Source organism: Oryzias latipes, chromosome 3, assembly GCF_053564925.1.
Source record: "Oryzias latipes strain Hd-rR chromosome 3, Olatipes_Hd-rR_3.1".
Taxonomy (NCBI): Eukaryota; Metazoa; Chordata; class Actinopteri; order Beloniformes; family Adrianichthyidae; genus Oryzias; species Oryzias latipes.
Window position 1 is genome coordinate 27,460,213 of NC_136239.1, and position 23,513 is coordinate 27,483,725.

General features: G+C 35.7%; 1 protein-coding gene across 2 annotated transcripts in view; it reads right to left on the reverse strand.

Moving 5' to 3' along the window:
* Nucleotides 1-23,513, reverse strand: part of LOC101164142 (CUB and sushi domain-containing protein 1) — a 411,649-nt gene that overhangs the window by 218,082 nt on the left and 170,054 nt on the right. The gene's annotated exons all lie outside the window — the stretch shown is intronic.

Here is a 23,513-nt window from a genome sequence, read left to right on the forward strand (position 1 = left end):
TCTGAACGAGAGGGATCAAGGTAGAAGCGTTAGGTTACAGGGGGCTGAGGTGAAGAAGGTGCAGGAGTTTAAGTACTTGGGGTCAACAGTTCAGTGTGATGGGGATTGTGGAAAAGAGGTGAAGAGGCGAGTGCAGGCAGGTTGGAGCGGTTGGAGGAAAGTGTCAGGAGTGTTGTGTGACAGAAGAGTGTCAGCAAGACTCAAAGGAAAGGTGTACAAGACAGTGGTGAGACCAGCTCTGCTCTATGGGTTAGAGACGGTAGCAGTGAGACAGAGACAAGAGGCTGAGATGGAGGTAGCGGAGATGAAGATGTTGAGGTTCTCCTTAGGAGTGACCAGGTTAGACAGGATAAGGAACGAGTACATCAGAGGGACGGCTCATGTTGCCTGTGTTAGCGACAAAGTCAGAGAAGCCAGACTGAGATGGTTTGGACATGTTCAGAGGAGGGATAGTGGATATATTGGTAGAAGGATGTTGGAGATGGAGCTGCCTGGCAGGAGGGCAAGAGGACGGCCAAAGAGGAGATACATGGATGTCTTAACAGAGGACATGAAGTTGGCTAACGTTAGGGTAGAAGATGTTCATGATAGAGTGAGGTGGAAAAGGATGATTCGCTGTGGCGACCCCTGATGGGAAAAGCCGAAAGAGAAAGAAGAAGAATGATGATATTTGGAAGGAAGGCTCTGACTTTTATTTTTGTGTTTTTAAGTCTCAGTCCAAGTGTTAAATGACTTCTGAACAGATTGAACAGAATGTTAATTGGATCCCTAATTTATGTAGATTTTTGCTAATCTTCACACTCATCTACTCTCAACAGACTCGTTATTCAGATCACTTAGAGGAGCCAGGAAGAAATTCAGACTGAGTGACCCTGAAGGTTGCCAGTTTGATCCCTGGAGTTAATCAGTTGGATACGGAGATAACTTAACTTGAAAACAATCTGGTATACAACTCTAAATAAACTTTGTTCATCATACTTTTTAGGCAAAAATTTTTTTAGGTAGTTGATAGAAGGCTTAGTAATCTGTTTATTGTCATAAAGAAACCATCACTGCTGTTTATGTTTTTCTATCTGCAAGTCGCAAAGTTGCAAGTCCTTCAGTTTTTTTAAAACCAGTCAATCAATGTTTTTAAACAAAGCTGTAAATGTGTTGTTTACCAGAAAAGATAGTTAGATAAAAATTGTTTAAGAAATCTTTGGAAATTTTTTTTTTAATGTCTTGAACTAGCTTAAAAAGCATCAATTTATTTTAAAAGAAGTCAGTCTTTTGCATCATTTTTTCCACAGAATGGTTTAATTACCATATTAGTTTGTACAATTATTAGTGAACATGTAAAGATAAGATCCTGTCTTCATTTTTAACTCCTGGAATAAATTTAGCATTAATAATTTTCCAGCCTGCTATTAAAAAGGCTTCGATAACTATAAACCTGGAAAATGATATATCAGGTGCAATAAAAAAAAAAAAAAAAAGCTGCTCCACTTTTTTTTTAAATGGAGATTGTATTTAGTTGATTATAAAAAAAATATTTTTAAAAACAGACCCGCTAAAGTAGTAATTTCTTTTGGTTAAAGTGAGGTTGCTTATTCCTTTATTTTTATAGTCATCTTTTCAAATTTCACCCAAAATAACAGAAAAGTTTATATTCATGGATGTCTTTTTTCTTTTTGGTACTAATCTGACTTTCTACATAAATAGTCAGTTTTTTGTCACATATTTCTCATTGAACAGTTTTATTTTTCTGCCACACTTCAAAACTATGTTATAAAAGTAGAAGTACAGTGCAGGGACAGGTGCGGAAGGTTTTATTAGTAATTTATTTTTATGAGCAGCTGGGATAGTTCAGTGATCAGTGACATAAGCAACGGAAATGACCACAGCAACTAACCTTTAATTCTTTAAATCTGTTATGGAATGGTGAGTACTCCATTTAAATGTGTTAGTAAAAGTTATAATCATGTTAATCAACATCCGTCTAAATAATAACCAGCCATTACCAGCCTCCCTATTGGTACTTTCAGAAAATATCACGGCTTAGCAGGACAGAAAAACACAGATATAACATATTGATGTTGGAACTATGGCACAAAATATTTCAGAACTAAGGTAGTTTTGGAAAACAAAAAATGTTCTAGTGAAATAGAAAAGTGTAAAGCAGTCAAGCATTCTCTACACTCACTTTTCACATTCTGTCTCAGCAGACCAAGCAGCTTCATTTTCTCTTTGAGCTCATGTGGTGCGATGGTGTTTCAGTGGGAAAACACAGTGATGAATATAGTCATGTGTCTCTCTCCTCCTGATAGTCTTGGCTTGATGGACTTTTTTTGTAGAGTGTCTGCTTTTTCTGTCAAAATAAAATATTGCACATTGCAGCTCAAATCTAAAACGTCCTACATTGTGTCATAGACTAGATCTCAGTAAAAGTTTTTAATAAATTTGTCAGAGTTTTAGTCATTTCTATTCTGCTTCATAAAAGGCGCTGGTGCAATTCTTAATCATTATGTGCCTCTGTAGCAAAAAAATATCTGGGCATTTCACAGGACCTTAATTATTGTTTAGAAAAAAAAAAAAAGAACTGTGCGAACTGTGCTTTGACTTGGACCTTTCTGCCTCCAAGTCTAGAAATGGACTTACCGGTAAATACCAACCCAATTTTTAAAAGTTTGTTAGAATAATTACAGGACAAATCATGTTCAAAAAGAATGAGAAAATAGCACTATCCTATAATTTACAACTCAGAGACGAAGTGCTAAGCAACTAAAATTAGAATGTCGTCTTTTGATAAAGTGGGAATTTAGTGCCGTGAAAATAAAAACTATGCAGCTCGTTAGGCTTATTTTGTTGTTTAAGATCACGTCGACTGATGAGGTATATACCGTAAATGTACATAGAACCTTCAACAAAAGTCAAGGAAGTTCAGGTATGGAGATAAAGCAAGAAATAGACGTTTTGTTATAAATAAAGGACCAATAAATCCAAGTCCCTGATTCGTCAAAGTTCAACTGGTGTAAATTTCAATGGATGCGTCTTTTGTACGTAGAACCCAAAAAACGGTCTTAAAAAATACAGCGAAGCATGAATATGAGAGTTTGGAAAGTAAAAAGAACAAAACGCGTATTTATGCACATTTACATAGACTTTTCATTGAAAGCAATCACTTGAAGGTGCGTTGCTGAGGTCAGTGTTAACTTAAGGAAAAGAAGAACAGACTATTTAATATGTTTCAAAAATGAAATATTTAAGACATTGGATTGCTTAATCATTCATCTGAAATCTAAATTACTTACATTTAAATGACACTTTTGTAATTTAATAGAAACTTGTGTCTTTTACAGTTTCTCTCATGACAATCTTGAGCTTATGAAATGTAATTAATTTTTTTTTTTCAAAATTTAATATCAAATTTGAACCTTTTATGCTACACTGAAATGCCAAAATGGAAAATTATTACATGAAAATACTCTATTACTGTTAGAACCAGAATTCATAGTTCATACTTTCTGAACTCTATTGCATTGACTTGCAGTGCGCTGAAACACTTTGTGTTTAGGATCCAGTTCAGTAGTTCTTAAAGCAAAAGCAACTTGGCTGACAGGAAAATAAATAAATTAATAAGCTGACAGTTGACAAATGAGTTTTTCCTTTGTTTCACTAGTGTGCAACTTGCTCATGTAATGTAATTGTTGACATCCATCAATTATACATTGCTGCTTCATTCAGCTCAGGGTTGCTTTAGGGATTGGAGCCTGTCCCAGCTGTCAGTGGGCGAGAGAAGGGTTATGCCCTTTAGTGTGTCATCAGTCTGTTGGAGCACTCTATGTCAAAACCATGCACGCTTCCTCCAATCTTCAAATCACAATGACCAATTGACTTAACATGCTAAATTTTGGCTCACGAGAAGAGCCAGATTTCCAAGAGTCCATTTGCACAAACAAGAAGAGCGTCCAAATGCCACACAGGAAGGCCCCAGAGTGAAGTTGCTCCACGATTAGTTTGTCCTAAAGAGGTTTTTTTTTTACTCTCATCATTCACACCAGACATTTATCAAAGACACAGTTAAGTATATTTGATAACAACTGTGACGTCCTTCTCGAGGTCAGGAGCTTTGGAGGGCAATTATTCTGAGGCTTGCTGCCTTTCTCACAGCGGGAGCACGATGAGGCTCCATAATTGTCCTGCTGACGTGGTGATCACCAAGAGTATTCATTCACTATAGGTGTAAAGAGAGATTTTGTTTCCACAACCCCACAGTTCTGATCATTAACATTAACAGCCCTTCCCTGATTCATTTTGACTGATTTTATCCTCTTCATTGTAGTCCTGAGGTCTTCCAAACTGGAATTTGAAGGAGAAAGTATGTTGTTCTCTGTGCATCATCGTTATTGAACAGGGCATTCCTACATTTCATTAAAAGTTGTTGTAATGGTTGAAACTGGTCTTCACCAAAACATGAGAAGGTTCATTCTTATTAGATTTGAGGAAGAAATGGATGATAAACGAGTGTGAGTCAAAATGAAGGTTGCAAAAGTCTATAAAGCAGTTAACTTTTCTATTTTAAACATTTTTCACATACCTTTACATCCAGCTTTATGCTTATTTTGTGTTTTATTAACTATCATTTATAAATTTATATTTACAATCAATTAATATCTCATTAATAACTATGAAAAGTTTTGCCCAATTTTTTACCCTATTTAAAAATTGAAACTATATGATGATTTAAACTTCTTTGATGTGTGTTAGTTGTGTATTAGAGTTACGAGATTTACAAGAATTTGTTTTTTTCAGTGTTTAAACTTCAGCATTAAAATCAGCATGCAAACATGACAAACAACAAAGTAACAAGTAACAACAAAGTAACTTGGGTAAGTAACTTTTTTTTAAACTATTTTCTTTATAACTGATGAAAGCAAGATTCTAATCCATTTTTTTCCATGCCTGTGTGTCTCTTTTTGAAATTTATATCAGTGAAATTCTCACGTTCTGGCAGCTATTAGAAAAAAAAAGTATAAAACTTTGCATGACTGATTTTCCAGAGGTTCAAGTATAGTTGTCTGTCACAAACAGCCTCGACTGACGCTGCAAATAACACCAGTGATATAGTTGCCACCAATAGCCAGATTTGACTTACTTGCAGATAAAAACATTAAATTCATTAATCCAACTTTATTTTGACTGGCTGTAAATGCTAATTAATAAAACAAGAAAAATAAGATAAGACATGGCTGATGGCATAAATGATCAATGTAGCTGTTTTGGGAAATATGTTTGTATGAAGAAAACCAAATTGTTCATCGAAGCCCATCTCTGTCCAATTATTAAACTTAAAAACTTTATGTTAGTAAGTCTAATATCAAATACCTGAGATGAGAAGAAGCAGTCAAATGTATAATTAGAATGTATTTATAGAAAACAACAAATATTAGCCCATGTGTCTCCAATTTTCACCTCAAACATCCTTTGATCTGCCGTCTCCATTTTTCAAATGTTTACTCCTGAGACAAAGGAGACCTCTAATTCATCATCCTTCTGCACCTCATAGATGTTTCCTGAGGTGCAGGAGTGTGCGTGTGTTATGCATCATAATGTAGTTTCAGCTACTCAGTGATTCCACTTCTTTGCAAATATGAATAATTTTGCTATTATTTAATTGAAGTAATGAGCCCTAAAGGCCCTTCTCAATAATTCCTTTTGAGGTATTAGGACTTAGGTTTATGGAACTGAAATGTTTACACATTGATGGCTCCACTAATTTAGTTTTGTTTGAAAATTCAAGCAAGATTCTCAAACTGTTTTGTCAAACTTTCAAAATACTGCTGCAATAAAAAACAAATATATGACTCTTTTCTCCATTTTTTTGTGTCTTTTACTGTTAGACATAAACAGACATACTCAATTGGAGGTAAATTGTATTTCAGCTTAAGGAGAGATTTTACTGAAATCATACAAAGTTTAAACTTAAGAAGATCAGCCAAGCATGTCAGTTAAGCACAAACCTGCTTCCACTAGATAGAGCACACTCTTATACATACAAATGAGCACCTGAACACATGCCCATTTTGAAAGATACACACACATACATACCCACTTTGAAGGGCTAAAACCTCGATTAACTGACACATCAGAAACAGCCAAAGAAGAGGTAGAAGAGGAAACAGAAGAACTGAGGGAGATTCAGAAAAGAAGTACACGTTTAAAGCGTCAGAGAGGGGGAAAAAAAACGTATGGACTAAATTATATATGCTCTGCCTGATGATCAATGAAAAACTGCCATGACTGATCAGGTTTTTTTTTTTTTATCAGCCATACTTTTGCCAAACTTTTTTGGAACTGTTTTTAAATACCAAACACAAGTCCTTTGGGGGGCTTACAGAGCAGAACAAACCTCTGCTTTGCTTTTTCAATACTTGAAAACTTAAGAGCTGAGATATCAATGATGGACGTAAAAAAAAGAAAGTGATTGCAGTAAATACACAGGAAACTAGGATGTGGGCAAAGACAATTTCATACAGATAAACAACCTAAAATTCACACCATTGCACATTAAACCAACTTTGTATCAGTTGGTCCACATTTTTTGGTGAACTAACATACAGAGGAGCAACAACTATTTTGTAGGTGGCCTGCTGCCACCCATTTCAGCTGTTGGCCTTTTTTCCTGTTGGTTGTTTGTCTAAAAAGCAGTTCTTGGCATTTCCCTTCGCGTCTTTTCCGAGAAAAATAATGCAGGATTTGATAGTAACCAAAATATCTGCCAAAACTACAAAGTATCACCTTTTTCCTAAACAAACTGGTGTTTTTGTTACTATTGCTTGTGCTTTGATTTCGTCTCTGCATCTTAATGGAGTCTGAGGAGGCGAGTTCACGGGTGCGGCTCCCAGCCAGCCTCCAGCTGCTCTGCAGGGCAGAATAATCTGCAAATCAGTGACAATCATATTCCAGCAGAGAGGGGGAGACCGTTACTTATTCAATTGAAGGCATTTGTTAGGTTCAGGTGTTACCAGGTTGATAATGCATTATGAATTTTATCTACCCTTTACCAGTGGCTTAACTTAATTGAGTATTGATTTGCAATCTTCAGACAAAATTATGTGTAAAATAAGATGTTTCGCACAATGATATGTCTTAAGTGAAATACTTCTCTTCATTCTTTCATTTTATTTAATGAGACAAATCCTAAAGACTCCTCTTTTTAGTAGTTTGGCAGATATAAAAAATAATTCCAAATGTTTATAAAACTCGCATAATTATTGTAATGTTCCTGAAAACTTTTATTTTCCACATGGTGCTTTCGTATAAAAAAACTATGTGACATTTTACAATGACTGCTTTAGTGAGATTTTAGTAATGCTTGGCATTTTTAAGAACGTTAATGTTCGCTGCATTATATTTATGTGTATGTTAAAATAAAACCTGCTTTTAAACCAATTAAAAATAAAATATTACAGACAAAGAGTTTGTAAAGAGCAGAGGTGTAGGAAATTTGTTTTCTTTAATAAATTAAGTTGAAATAGTCATTTTTACACAACAAAACAGAAACTCCTCAAAAAGACTAAAGAAAAAAAAGTTATAAATATTTCTGTCTGTATACAGAGCTGTTGCTAAATTTATTTGTTCTCTTATTTTCCCAGTGTGGGTGACTCAGCCATGTGGATTTGCTTTTGTCCTGATTGTACAGATTTTCACAGTTAAGTAGTCAAAATTTCAGTTGCAATAAGTCTCCATAGTTTAAATTGAGGCAATATCTATTTAATTTTCTCAATTCCAGTCCTGTTTTTCAAACTTATTTTTCTGTTTCTTTTGTTTTGTTGTTTAAATCAGCTGATTGGAGGCTAATCTAAAAAAGGAAAACACGCACACACAACAAACGCATACAGGGTAAAGTAGGCACTATCTTTACTCTCATTGTCATGTTTTTACTCCACAGCAGCGCTCTCTCACTGCACTCTTGTTGCTCCCAAGAAGCCTTAGAAGTGTGAACTGCAATTGAACAAGTGAAGCACAGTTGTTATCAAGTGTGCACACCATGGCAGCTGAGTGGAAAACTGCATGCAGCTGAGATTTTAAATTCAACTCTGTTGAAAACTAGACACATAGTCTACTTGTGCATGGAACTAAAGGCGTTCATACATGTGTAAATCATAAATAATTATTTATTTTCCTTTTGAATATGCAGGTTGTGAAACAAAAATGGTTCCTCTAGGATGTGTATGCATTTAATTTACAGTTCTGACATTTTAATGATGGGAGTAATAGAAAAATCATAAAGGTGAAATGAACTCCTGTCCCTTTACTAAAGGAGTTTGAAGAATTTCAACCTTAGATGTGTATTTGCCTTGTAGGTTTAGTCTGCAAGAAAATAAATAGCTAAAAGGAAGTAAAAAAAAGAACCTTTTTGGCCCTACTGGCTGCTGTGGCAGGTCTCTTTTGGATAAACGTGTCAGCTTTACTGACTGGTTGTAAATAGATTTGTTGCATGGGCAGGCAGAAAACAACCAAGCAAATGCTGGCAATCTGTGGGTTTGGTTTCCTCTTGTATAGATGCAAACACAAAAATACACCCACACGTGGTATGTACAGAAAGAACAAGAAAAAAAATCCTCGACTGAATTCAATTCCTGGAGTAAAAGCTGTCACATCTCCCCAATCAAAACAGCAGGATTTGAACAGTGAATTGTGTTTGTGAGGCTGCTGTGGTCACTGATTGTGTTGCACTTCAGTTGAGGAGGGAATGTGACTGTCGGTGCACTCGTTGCCTCTCAGAGCATGACAGTGGGACTGTTTTGTGTTCCTTTTTTGTGTGACTCGTTGGTGGAGAGATGAAGCGACATTTGGCTTGGCAGAAAGTGACCTGTATCTTCAAAAGAGAGCAACATAACTGGTGACCACACACCGACACCATGCTTGCATCTTGTGTCATTGTGCCTCGTGTCATTATGAACCCATGCTTGGATGGCTCACAAACCAGTGGCAGCATAGAGATACTGAAGCAGAAAGAGGCTGTTTCGTTTAATGATGGGATGTCTTTTTCAGCAAGTCCACAAGCCATCAGCTCCAAGGCTTAAATGTAAAGGTTGAGTTCCTCGGCCATTTGTAACCTTTGTCTTCTACAAAAAGACAATGTCAGCTTTTAACAGGGAGTTGAAGGAAGCATTTACTGTATGTGATCACACAAACCCTTACAACACAAAATAATTTCAAAATAACTTTTTTTTTCCCACTTTAGGTATAACTTAAGCCATAAGCCTGTCAAATAGCCTATTAGCTTTTGTCCAAAATATATTACTGCACTAACTGTCATTGGTAGAGCAGCTGTAGATGTCATAGTAGTAAAAGTGTTTGCAAACATTTTTTTACAAGAAATTAGTATAATCAATTAGACCCAAACATCAAAGCTGTATTGCCAAAAAGCTGCATTTTTTTTATATAAAAAGCATTATTTAATAAAATAGGAATACGTGGTCATTTTTTATTGATTATTTTTGTATGATTTAGATTGCATTTGAGGGAAATGACAGTTGGAATTACCTTTTAAACACCAAATACAATTAAATTTTTCAGAATCTTACTTTCTGATTGTTGATGTTAACAGAGGATTTTTTTTTGTCTTTGAATTATTTAAATCTGCTTTTGATTATTGATACTAATCTGTCAATTAGTGGATCTGTTCATTGTTAAAATGCATCGAGATCCCGCTGCTGCATTTTCTCTTTGCTCAGATTGGTAGCCAAGTCTTTTCACTTGCCAGCCTCTCACTTCAAGTCCTCCGTCTTCTGGGAATGCTGCACAGGTGACACACTCAGACGGTGATATTTGCATATTATATGAGCGGCACACACGTGGCATACTCTGTTGCCTTCCTCTCTTATGCTTGTTCTCCCGCTCCTCGCTCAGAGGAGCAGCAAAGAAGAGCTTTTGTGTACATCTTTGCAAAAAAGAAAAACAGCTCACGACTCACGAGTTCGTGTTCATAAAAAAAGATCAAACTCATTAGCAAATATCCCGTCTCTGCTGCTAAGCCAAAATTAATCTCTGACAGATATAATCATCAATTGTTCTATGTCATTTATAGTTTCACCTTTCATAACATGTTTTCTTCTTGAGTAAGTCTGAACAGTTATGATAGACTTTTACAGATTGATTCAGTTCCCAATTCTCATCATAACAAACTCACAAAAGCAGTCCGCCAGTGGAAAAACAAAAGACTAAAAGCTTAGGCAGTGAGTACAACACTTACTTACACTCGTTCACATCGAGAAACCTATAATACTAACATTATTAAAATATAATCTAAGAAAATGTGCCCGTGGCTGCATCGTCACATAGATGTCCTTCAAATAAATATTCTATACCAATATTTTCTAGATCCTTCTACTTATTTTTGTTTTGAAAAATGGCCTACTGTCTGATCTTTACCAATGTCACAAACCAGAACAGATTGGCTAATTTTGCAGAAAAGCCAATAAAGCCATTATGCACCATTAAATCCACTGAATAGGCAATACTAATGCAGTGATACTTTGAGGCAGCAGCCTCAGACGCTGGGAGTTAAACTGGTCCAGGACAAAATCCTTGGATGCATCAAGTGTCCACAAAAACGATTAAAAGCTAAAAGATTAAAGCTCACAACGAGTAATAATAATCTGGGCACAGGGTTGTTTAAACCGGATGAAAGATTACGTATTCAAGAAATTATTGTTAAAACACGGTAATATGATTTTATATTATGGCAACAACAGGATGTAAATTATTTAATCTACTTCCAGTGAAAGCTCCGTGAAGCATAAAGCTTTTACAACTGTCCATGCTTAGTAGTTTGACTATGCCTATCTTTTAGGCTCAAAAGCAGCAACTAATAAATGATTATGTAAAGCGCAGATATATTCAGGAAAACAAATTCCTGAGGATTGTTTTTTTTTCTTTTTAAAAGTTCAGCATATTTCTTTTGATTTCCTTTCGCGCATTAGATGGAAGTCTCCACAACGACAGGATTTATGAGTTACGCAACACTGACAGTCCAGAGTGTGAAACTTCTCTAAAATATTTGTGCTGATGTTAACAAAAGTGCAAAACTGTAAAGCAAAGCCCATTATGCCCAACCAGATAAAAAGGAACTTTGTTTTACCCTGTAGATTTTATTTGGCTTCAAGTTTCTCTTAACTTTTGTGGGTAAAATATATATTCATCCTCTGTAAAAGATTTATAGCTGGTTCAAATGTTATTTGCACTCTAGATTTCGTGTAGCAACCAATTAAACGAGCTGACACAAGTCAGCTTCAGCCCTGTCCAATTTTTAAATAAATAAAAAAGTAGTTATTAAAAATGGTATTTTTTTAAATACATTTATAAACATAAATCCGCCATTTGAGAAGCTTTGGCCCTGGATGTATATTTGGCACACGTCCGAGACACTTGAATGAATTAGATGTAATGGGAATATATTCCCAATATATTCCCAATATATATATGTATATATATACCTCTCTCACCCTGCGCGGGTGGTTTTTCACACAAGCTCGGGTCCTCTACCAGAGGCCTGGGAGCTTGCGGGTCCTGCAGTATCTTAGCTCTGAGTCCCTTGTATTTCTCCAGTTTCTCGTGTTCCTTCTTCCTTATGTTACCTTCGCCTGGCACTGCCACATCCACCACAACGGCTTTCCTCTGTTCTTTATCCACCATTACAATGTCTGGTTGGTCCACCATTACCATTCTATCAGTCTGGATCTGGAAATCCCACAGGATCTTTGCCCTTCCATTCTCTAATATTTTCTAAGGTACTGTTAGAATATACATATATACGTATATATGTGTATATAAATAAAATCAGATTATAAAGAAAACTGAAAAATTGTAGGTCATGTTTTTTTTCCTCTTGTGGCCCGGTACCCACTGTTCCATGGACTGGCAGCCTGGGGGTAGCTGTACATAAGGCCTCATTTAAAGGCTGAAACTTTATGTCAATTTAACTTAGTTTACAGAAAATATAAAAAATAAAAAGTTGTTTTTTACGTGCAGTATTACCAACCTGTGGGAGAATGATTAGCTAATGAATGAGGTTATTTATCTTTGCATTTCAGGTTTTCTATGTAATCATCAGTTTTGTCATCATGGTTTTGATTTTGACATAAAAAAGTTTGGCCTAACATTAAATTTAGGATCGAGTTTTTAAAGTGTTCCTATTTTGTGGCCTTCTCATTTTTTGAAAGGTCAAAAATGTTTGATCAATACATATTCCTTAAAAACTGTCAATCATGAAACATTTTTTAACTCTACCTCATACAGTGTTCCAATGAATTTAGGTCAGAAAGTAAATTTGAAAAAAAATGTTAAATGATATGACGGAAACATTCGTCAAAACCCCAAGACCCAAAGATTATCACATCCATAACCTTTCCAGTATCTTAAGGAAACAATGAGCTTGAATTAAATTGGTTCTGGGAATCTATCACCAACTCTGAGGTACAGAGCTGCAATAAGAAGGCAGTTAGTTCTATCAAAGGTGAGAAATCTGGAGCAGCAGACAGAAAGACAGAGCAGTCTGGCTAAATAAAGGGTCTGAGAGAGCTGTGTTTCCTTGAACGACGGAAGCACCGGTAGCGCACTAAATGTTGCCAAAACACATAACTGCACCCAAGTTATTGAAGTATTTATGATATGGATGAATGGAGAATATTCTGTTTTATTATGATCCCTGTGAGGAAGTGAACAGGCATTACATATGACTTAAATAGTTTAAATATAAATAGCAAATATAGAAGTAAGTAAATATAGAAACAACCTGAAAACACATCTTGCTTTTGTACCACTGTGTCATTTGCATAATGCATTCCCTCACAACAAATCGCCCGGCTGTCGTGGAAGGAGAGGTTGGCTGCGCCCTGAACAGGTTGCCAGTCCATCACAGGACCAACACAGAGACAAACAAGTAAGCAGTCAATCATATCTATGGCCCATTTAACACTTTAGCACTCGCATTCTGGACTCATCCAAAGAATTACTGTTTATGTTAGTCATTCATTCTGATTTACCTTGCTTTGTTATCCTTTAATCCCTGCCAGCTGTTGCTACGTGTGCAATGCCTGCAAATGTTTTTATATTAAACATCTTTCATGAATAAAAAAAGGATTTCTATCTGCAGAAACACTTCAGGGGTTTAAATGTCAAACAATTATAGCCAGGGCTATCATTTTATAAGAGGCATCTTGGACAATTTGTTATTACAGAGGGGGGACAAAAATGACAAGTAAGCCATGTTGAAAATCATGTTCCTCCTTTAGCTATGAAAAATATGACAACCGTTATTAATGGAGTTGTTGGTGTAAAATAATGCTGTTTTGTCATACAGAATGACATAATATGACATGTCACAAACAATGTTGGTAGTTAATTACATTTAAAATTAGCTATTCACAGTAAAATATAAATGATTATCTTAAAATACACGAAGTTCCATACATTTTCTCATAAAGGAATAAACATGGGACACATGTCCATTCATCACACAGGTATATACCCCTTCTTTCCTCACATTTGCACAGTACAGTTCATAATACAACATTTATTGATGTAATAGCTCTCAGACCACCAGAACCTAAACAGATGGGTACTAAAGAAAACCAGTTATTTTTTTATTCAAGGGTGGCTTGTGAAAAGATGAGGAAAGAGAGCAAAAGAAATGGGAGAATGAGATAAACAAAGAGGTAGAGCCACTTTAGAGAAGGCATAGTGGGAGGATGACGAAGTGCTTTCGTAAGATCAAAGAAAGGTAAAAGAGTTAATGGCTGCAGGCAAATAAAGGTGGACATTCTCTCCTTTTTTTTCAATTACACAGAAGCATACACCTTCACGAGAACCAAAAAAAAAAAAAAAAGAACAGCCTTTCTCAGGTCTATGCAATAAAAGTTCTTCTCACAATGTAATATATACATATATATATATTTTTTTTTTTTTTTCTGGCAAGAAGGATATTCCTAAACATATGCATGCCTCCCGAAAAAATGAGCTTGAAGTTAAGAGTGCTAGTTTTATAAGCATGAGTATTATTTTGTATTTGCTTACTCCTTTTCTGTTTGTTGCTTGATATATTTTTTACAGCATTTTGATTTTGTCAGTTAGTGAAACCATTTCATGAAGTGCCATGAATTGGATATCACAAAAAATAAAAATAAAAAAAGAAAAAGAAAAACATCAGGAAAAAACAAACAATTTTGTTAAAATTTTGTTGTGGGCCGCTAAAACACAAAAAAATGATAATAAAATATTCGACAGCCTTGATTAAAATGTCCAACGTACAAAAAACTGTGATTGGGCTATGATTAAAAAAAAATCTAAAGCATTACATTTCTAAATGTTCTGAATCAATAACCTGGAGTACCATATGTATGGAATCAGTCTGGTTGTGCATATTGATGTCAAGGCAATATTGAGAGCTATAAAATTTCTGTTAGTTTTTTGTACAAGTTGCAAACAAGATTAGGTGGTACTGTAAATATATCAACATAGCTAACTTGTGATGAAATGGTGTCAGACAGTTTTTTCTTTTTTCTTTGGTTTTTGTGTGTGGTACTTACAAGGTTGGGAGTTACCACATAGTCACAATAACTTTTTTTTTTAGCAGTATCGGCTGTTTTTTTAAGTGTTAGAAAAAAATGTTGGGAGTTACAGGTATTATAAATATACTGACGTGGAGCGTGTTACAAATAAATTCTGGAATTACTGTGAACAGTTAATAAAGTCTGACTCTCGCTTAATGTGCCTTATAGTTCAGTGTCTCCTACTTATTACTTACATCATTTTGAAAACAAAGCAGTCATTGATGGTGGGCCTTTTAATCCAGTGTGCCCTATTGTGTGGAAAATACAGTATGCATTTTATCATTTTTCTTTTTTGAGAGAAAAAAACATAACTAATTTATATCTTAAATGTTCTTTTCTTTTAGAAGTTTTTTAAAGCCTTTCCAATTGAAGGTGGATGATTAGTTGGGACCCTTGCCAAAATACTTTTTATAAGTTGAATAAAGCACGCTGCTTTGTAATGTTATGAACATAAATCTGACTTTTAGACGGAACATTTTTGTCGTATTTTGCTTCTGCCAACATTTCATCTTGTTTTTCTGTCTTTTTCTTTCTCTTGCTTGCTTGTTTTCACTTTTCTGTTAAAAGGTTAACAAGTTGTGGCGTACTGTTATTATTAGACGGCATGATGTCTTGGGTCTGTACGCCTGTGTCTACAGCTTGTACGCAGTATGTGCCTCTGAGTGAGCATGGCAGTTAGTCCACCCCAGGGGAGTGGCATGTGTCTGAATGTGTGTGTGTGTGTGTGGGGGGGGGGGGGGGGTCTATTTTCAGCACTTTTTGAAGCAAATACATCTGGGGAAAAGGTACAAGTTCACCCAAGCAAGTATGACTTGCAGAGCCAGGTTTATCCTTTTCTTTTTCTTTCTTTTATTTCCTCTTCTTTCTTTCCTATCCCATTTTATTTCTTATTTTACAACCCCTTTGTTTATCTTTTTATTCCCTACACTTGCATTTTCTTTAAGCTTCAAGGCCTTAGTATTTTTTTTTCACTTAAGTTTTTATTAAAACCAATAAAAAAGTATTTTTAAACAAATTCACAAAAGCTATGCTACCTGCAAAACACATCTGCATAATCTACTGAGCATTTATTATCATTTTGGCTTTCAGCTGACACTTTCCATGGCAAAACTTGTTCTCTTCTCTGTCTGTTCTTTAGACGCGTTTATTATTCCAGAGACTGCACTATTCTTTTGCGAATCATTGGTTCTCCTTTCTTCTCCAAATTTGTCAACGGCTGTTGAAGTTCAGTGAAATACAACTTTAAATAATGACTAAAACCTGTTTTTTTCTTGAATAGAAATATGCACTAATTGTGCCAAAGATGCTGTTTGCGTTCTGATATGAAACTAAGTTGCATTTCAAAAAGTACAGGACAGGAAAAGTAATAAATAATCAGATTCCTTTTTAGGAATTCTGCTTTCAGTCTAAGGTTCAAGAACTAATTTCAAAGATTAAAAGCTTCTCCTTTGCTGGAAGATAAAGCACAAAATTTCTTGTGACATTGGGGAAAAAACTGTTTGAATAATTAGGCTCCGCCTCCACTTGCTACATTATTACTTAGTAAAGTATGGAAGCAATTCTGTAGCATAATTAAAAATGCAGTTACATTTTGAAAATTAAAAAGCATTTCTTTTAATCCATTTTAATTGTCAAATTAGACATTTCTAAATGAATGTTGCTACACATTTACCAGACATCTTTTAGAAAATGAAATTTCAAATACTATTTTCTTTATCATTTTAATTAAGTGACAGAATAAGCAGTGTTGAAGAAGAAAATGAAAAAGCATTTTGGCTGATTGCTTTTTCATTTTAATTTTGAGTCAAAAAATGCAGCTTCATTTTGAAAATGAAAAAGCATTTCTGGTTTTGACTTTTATTTTTAATTATGCTACAGAATCGCTTCCATAGTAAAGTTATCAAAAGGAAGCATATAAAATGTGCCTGACTGATTAAAATATCTTATCTACTTCAATCCATTCTGAGAAGTTGATTAAACTATCAAAAGACTTCTCATATGAAGGAATGGATTAGAGGCTATGGCTCTGCATTCCAACAGCATGATCAGATGGCAGAGGTATCACTGAACACTCCTCATTTAGACCTCCATGGCTATAGACACACAAACACACGCACACAAACACACACAGCAGGAAAGTTGACATTGCCACTTCAATCAATGTAGCTGACTACTGCTGGCGTCAGTACCAACCGAGTTACATGACACACTCCTACAGTGAAGAGCTTCCCATGGTGCTGCAGTCAATATGGGTTAATGGTGTAACGGACTGCTTTTCTCTTTCTTCCCTGACCATCTCACGCTCCGTTGATCTCTTCACCTTGGTGGTGTGCTCACATACTCATACATGCAGCAGGACTCAACCATGCAAGTTGATAAAATCCTTTAAAAGTTCTTCCTCTCTTTAATGATTTGCTGTGTTTGCTCAAAGAAGCTTCCCTGCTGGATCCACTTGCTTTGAATAAACTTGCCAAACTATTGTTCTCAATGAAGGGCACAGGAATACTTTTAGGAGCAGGTCGATAGCATCAACACCAGCAAGAGAAAAATGCAGTAAATGTCAGTGGTAATCATAATCACTGGTATATAACACTTTTGGAAAAAGGCGGAAATTACTTTTCATGAGCCCGATGAATTATTTGTCTTAGTTGAGTTTTTAGTTCTCTTCTTCGATGAGAAGGGATACGAAGCAGACATGCCTTGCATGGGATGCATTGAAGCTTATGTTTTTTCTTTCACGCCTTAAAGCAATTTATACAAACATGTTTTCACTAAACCCCTTTTTTTCTGTCTGGTTCTTTCTTCCCCTTCAACCACACTTCTAGTACTTTTCCATCTCAACTTGTTTAAAAAAAAAAAAAAGTTAATTTTCCTTTGAAAATGGTGTCACATCCTTAAGACTGTTAGGGGTTTTCAGGTCATAATAAATCTGCTTTGATTTGACTGAATCTATGAGCTCAAAAATGTTTAGATGTAATCATAGAAGTTGTTCGACTAAGTAGCAATTTTAGCTCTAAAAAAGGTCTTTTCCAGAGCTGACAAAATTATATTGTCATTTGATGATCAGGTAGAACTACTGCATTCACAATAAAACAAAAGAATGACTTTGGAATCCCACATGTTATATTTGGGAAATATTGTAAAAGAGTAAAAAATTATTTCAATGTATGCTTGGGTTAAGTAATTCCTGTTACCTTTTTTTTTAGGTTAATTCAATTCGGACTGAAGACCATTTAAACTTAACGTGAAAATCACACATATCAAATCAATTGTTTTGTTTCAGCAAAAAAGATGCCATGAACAAATTGTGTTTGATGAAGAAACTAAAGTCCTGTGCTTTTCAGTTGCAAGCATTTCCTATTTTTTTCTACCGGTGTATTTTCTGTATTTTCACAGCAGGAAATCCAATCAATCAGCAAACTAAATGTTTTTAACCTAATAACGACACCAGTAACAATTGACACTTAGCACAGTCAAAGCTCACAATAGTGAATTAAAATCAACAAAGCTATTTTTTTTTTATCACAGCAATTTCTATCGACTCTTTCTCTTTGTATAATTTTCAACCAATTTTGATTTTGTACAAATTTTTGCAGATGAATGCATCTCACACGGTCATCAAAGCAGCCTATTTTATCAACAGTACACTGATCATGGATAAAATGACTTGTGTTCTGCCCAAAATGTAAACTATTTCAATGCTGTGGGTGCAAAAACACAAGTAAATCATGGTAAATGCAGATCAGTACAGATGTTAAAATCTTCATTTAACAGATTATTTCATTTTATTCCATTTAATTCTGTTTGACATTGACAAAAAGCTTGCCAAAAATGAATACCGGTAGCTGTTTGCCAATACAGTGCTACCTGGTGTGGTGTGGGTAGAATTTGTGAATGCTGTAGTCCTCCATTAATGGCTTGAGATAATTTACACTTTACTTAACTTTTCATTGTTTTAATTTGATGCTGCTTTTGTTTTTGCCTATTTTTTTGCCCTCACTATATTTTCCTGCACACTCCCAAAACACTGGTTTCTGGTTGAACAGTTTGCCAGTAGTGACAGCCAAATGACAATCAAAACTTAAACTGAACTTAAAATTAAACGTTATCATAGAGTTTTGGAAAGCCCGTTTAGTTCTTTTTGCCAGTGGTGCCAGAGTAGACCTGAGTATATGGGTTACACTCCTGAAACATTTGACAGCTCTTTCGCACTCATACCAAATGGCTTAAATGGCTGTTGCTTTGACTCTTGATTTGAAGCTTCTGGCATCCCCTGCTAGCATAAGCACAGCACAGTGGCCAGCATGGGCATCTAATTTAGGAGTTGGCAGACCACATTGAATTTACAGTGGGGTAAAGCAGTATATGTCAGTTACCGATTATGCAAGTTGTCCCATTTAAAAGACAAAAGAGGTTTGTAATGTTCATCAAAGGTACACCTAAACTCTGGGAGACAGAATGTAAAAAAGAAAAAAAATCCTGGAAACCACACTATGATTTGTTTGTTTGTCGGGGAATAAGTATTTAGCTCCTACAAACAAGTAAGAGATCTTTCCCTCGCAGATCTGTTACTTCTTCTTGAAGAGGCTCTTCTATCCCACACTTGTTTCCAGAATAAATTGTGCCTTTTTAAACTGGTTATCTGGATAAAAGACACCTGTTTACAACCTTAAACAGTCTGACGGCAGCCTTTCTACCATTAACAAGACCAAACAGCTGTCTAAGGACATCAGGGACAACCAATCTACAATGAACAAGTAGCTTGATGAAAAGAGATAAGCTGTTAGAGAAATTATTTAAATTGAAGAAATACGAGATCACTGGCAATCTCCCTCCACCTGGGGCTCCATGCAATAGCTCACCTGGTGGGGTACAAATAACTTTAGGAACGATGAGGTAACAGTTTAAAAAACCATGGGGTGAACTGGTCAAAGCCCTGAAGAAAGCTCAGATCACAGTAACAAAGTTTACTATTGGTCTCACTATGTTGTCATGGTTTCAAATCCTGCAGTGCTCCAAAAATCCCCCTAAAGCTGAAGTTTGTCAGAGACCATCTGGATGATCTAGAGGAGGATTGGGAGAAAGTCCTGTGGTCAGATGAGATCAAAATGGAGCTCTTTGGTATGAATACCACTCATTGTGTTTCAAGGAGGAAGAATGCTGAGTTGTATCCCACACCCAAGACCCTTTCCTCACACAGTAAGTGTTCAGACACAGTGGTTGAGTTCAGCAAATTTAGGTTAAGGTTTGAAGGAGGATTTGACTACAGTTCTCTGCCCAGACAAACCTTTGGTCTGATGTAGGGCTGCTAGGAGGCAGACTGTTGTCTGCAGCATGTACTAAAACCTCGGCATGTGGAGGAATATTGTCTTTTGTGATGGATCTTGTGGTCAAACTATGGAAAAGACTATGAAAATTTTTTGGTGACTAATGCATGAATCATCACCAATCAGTTATTTATCTAAGGCCAGATAAATTTGGCAGTGGAGGTCCTGACCTACAACCCTTTGAACCCTGTGCTAGCAGGACCAACACAATTACATTGCCTGTCATGAGTGTGAAACCAGCATAAGGAACCAGGGTGGTGTGATGTGTGTGTGATTCATCCGTCAAGAATCAAGCTTTTTTAGCATCATTGTGAATACAACACGATTTTACCTGGAAGCTTTCTGCATGCAAAATAAAGCAACACAATTCAGAGACAAAAAATCACATGAACTACTTTATTTGATTAGATTTGGCAAATTTTTCATGGACACAGACTGCATACTTAGCACTGCTTTTCACCTTACAAGGACATTTTCCTTACAAATGTGTCAGTATTTAAAAAAAAGGGTACAATAAAAGTGTGCATGAAATTAATTGCCAAATTATTTAGCTACACTAAAGAGATTCACCAAACTAAAGTTGTCCTACTTTTGTGCTATAAATTTAATAAAAGGCAATAGGTGGCTTCTTCATTGATGTGTCTATATTTATTGGTTGGTAAAAAAAATAACTTAATTAAAGCTTATGTGAAATAATTTGTCCTGCTGTTACCCTGCTGATGATCATAATTATGATAGATAAGCAAACTGATTTTAAAAGTTGTTCTACAATCTTTTTTTGCCTCTTCAAAACTATAATATTTATTAATATTATGACACAATTCCTTTCTTGTGGCGTGCAATTTTCTGCAATGCTTGTCTGCTGCCCTCTGAGATTTACCAAGCAAAAAAAAAGTGAAGAAAGCACCACTAAAGAAGACTGCTAAAGGCATTTTGAAAAATATATGACAATCTTTTTTTATGCGGTAAATCATGTGTAAGAACACAAAATCCCCATGCAGGCTCCTGAGCTTTTTGTTTTTTTGTACTTTTCAAATAGTTGGTGGCTTTAGGGTTCCTCGTGTAGTCTGTGCTAAACCTTGCATCAAGTCAGCAGGCTGTAGCAGCTAGACGAGGAGTTCCTAATACATTTTATGCCATTAGACACATCAGAGAGGGAAAGAGAGAGGGACAGTGACACATCAGAATGAACTAAACCAAAGTGAGCTAACAGGGTTATGAAAGAATATGTGCTTGGAATCTTATATTTAACATATGCAGGAGACATAGGTAATAAGGTGTCTGAATTTTTTTTGGCTCTTGGTCTATTAATGGAATAACACACTAAAATAGGAATATGGGAACATACTGTACATAGTTTTAGGAGCATGTTACACATTATATTACCAAATAGAAAATGATAAAAATTCAATTAAAGTTTTGACCAAAAGAAGTTTAAAACAAGTCAGTGGAAAATTAATACTAAATATGCAGAAAGATTATTACTTCCTGCAAGACACAAAAAAAGGGGGGGGGGGCGTTCTGCTTGATGCCATAAGTGTTCATGAGGCCCCATGGCTGCATATATAACCTCCTTCAAAATTGTATGAAACAATAAACAGTTTGGTTTATTGCAGCTTTGCTTCCTTGTGCAAACAAGGAAGCAAAGCCGCAAGTTTTACTTGACAGGCAAAATGAGCACTTAAGAAACACTTACAGGGTGTGATGGTAGCTGGTCTTACTACTTAGTGACAATTACAGGCTTATTTGAGGCAAACCAGCTTTTAGCTAAATTTAAAATCTGGAAATTGTTTAGGATTTTTCCATGTGAGTTACAGAGGCTGTGTTCAGCGTCAAGCTCCAAGATACCTTGGAGCCACATGTGGCTCTTTTACCCCTCCATTGTGGCTCTCTAAAGAAATTTTAGAATCTTTTAAAAAGATTTTTTTTTAAAAGTTTTATTCTTATCTTATAACTGTAAAATAAAACGTAAATAAGTATTAAAGTAAAAATTCAAACTAAATCGAACTATAATCAACTCATTCACAAACAGATGAAGGACAGTAAGTATCCCAACATTTTGATAGGTTTTTCAGCGCCGTCTACCACAGAAAATCAATTTGACGTCAGTGAGAACAACCAAAATTAAGGTACACTGAATGATGTAGTAGATTTTCAATTTTTGAACAAAATAAAGGATTTTAAGTGTGCCCTATGGTTTGAACAATATGGTTAGGGTTACTTAATTAGCTCTGATTTAATTTTTGTTTCTGGTTAAGATGCACCACAAATGGTCAAATAAACTTGTTTTTTTAATCACTACTGACAGTACACTACAGTCTACAACATTTGCTGCATTGAAATGATCCTGTGTAACACAGGATGTTCCATATTGAAAGGAAATCATGTAAACCTCTGTCAGAAAGTTAGGAACTATTCTATAGTTTATAAAATTGTCTTTTCCTTTACGTGACTATTTTATTCATGCCAAAAAAAACTGTTCATTTATATTTATCACACCAATAATGTAAATACAAATCAGTGTCTCACTTTTCAAAAGTTAAAGTAAGAATTTTTGGGTCAAACTAGGTTGTGATCAACAAAATTGACCCAAATGGCCTTAAGTCTTGAAGATGTGGAAAGAGCTCTGAGTTAGAAGGAGAAAGAGCAATATATTCTGCATAAGAACAGACACTGGTGTGACAGAATGGAGAGAAACATCGAGGCAATGGTTCATCTCAGCAGAAAAAAAAAAAATATGAGCAATGCAATTGCTGTTTTACAAAGAAGAACAAAACGCAGACCTGCAGGACTGAATGCACATGAAGGAATCTCAAATAAAAAGGTAAACTCCTGGAAGGTAAGATTTTAGATGTTCCCTTACAATCACCCCAGGATCCCGAAATCAAATGGCAGCGATGACAGAGGCTGAAAAAAAGTTTATCAAGGCTTGATGAACGAGGCAGATCTTATATAACCAGCTGGATGGAAAAATGAAAGTGTTACTCTTTGTCTTCACGTATTTAGATTCCTTAATGGGTTTATAAAATGAACACGGGGAAATACAAGCCAGTGGCAAAATAGCAACATTAAATGGACAGCTCCAGACTAAGTCCAGTACCAAGAGACTGTGTAGTAACTTTAAGGGAAGAGGAGTGTAGACTAGAAAGCATTATAGCATCAGACTAAACAGAAATCCTGGAGTACATCAGGAAGATTGCCCTTAAGCAATGAACTCCTAAGCAAATGCCTGAGGCAGCAATGAAGCTTTTAGCATCCCCGCACAGCATGTAGCACCAACAAGCTGAATGAGTGACAAATACTGAGAAGTCCTACCAGAGGCTTGGAAGATAGAAGCTATTGCATTTTTTTGGAATGTCATAAGTGGCTAGAATTGTCCACTGGGACTTCTGTGCTAGGCAGGAGTTTATTTCTTCAGGGCACCCAAACAATAATGTTTAAAAAACTGAGTATGTAAGTGCTGAGAGATGTAGCAGCAGATGAGAGAAAGCAACATCTGGAGTAAGGAACAAGCCCAAACAGACCAAAGGAGCACACAAAAACAACAAAACACACAAACCCACATACAGTACTCACAGTTACACAAAAA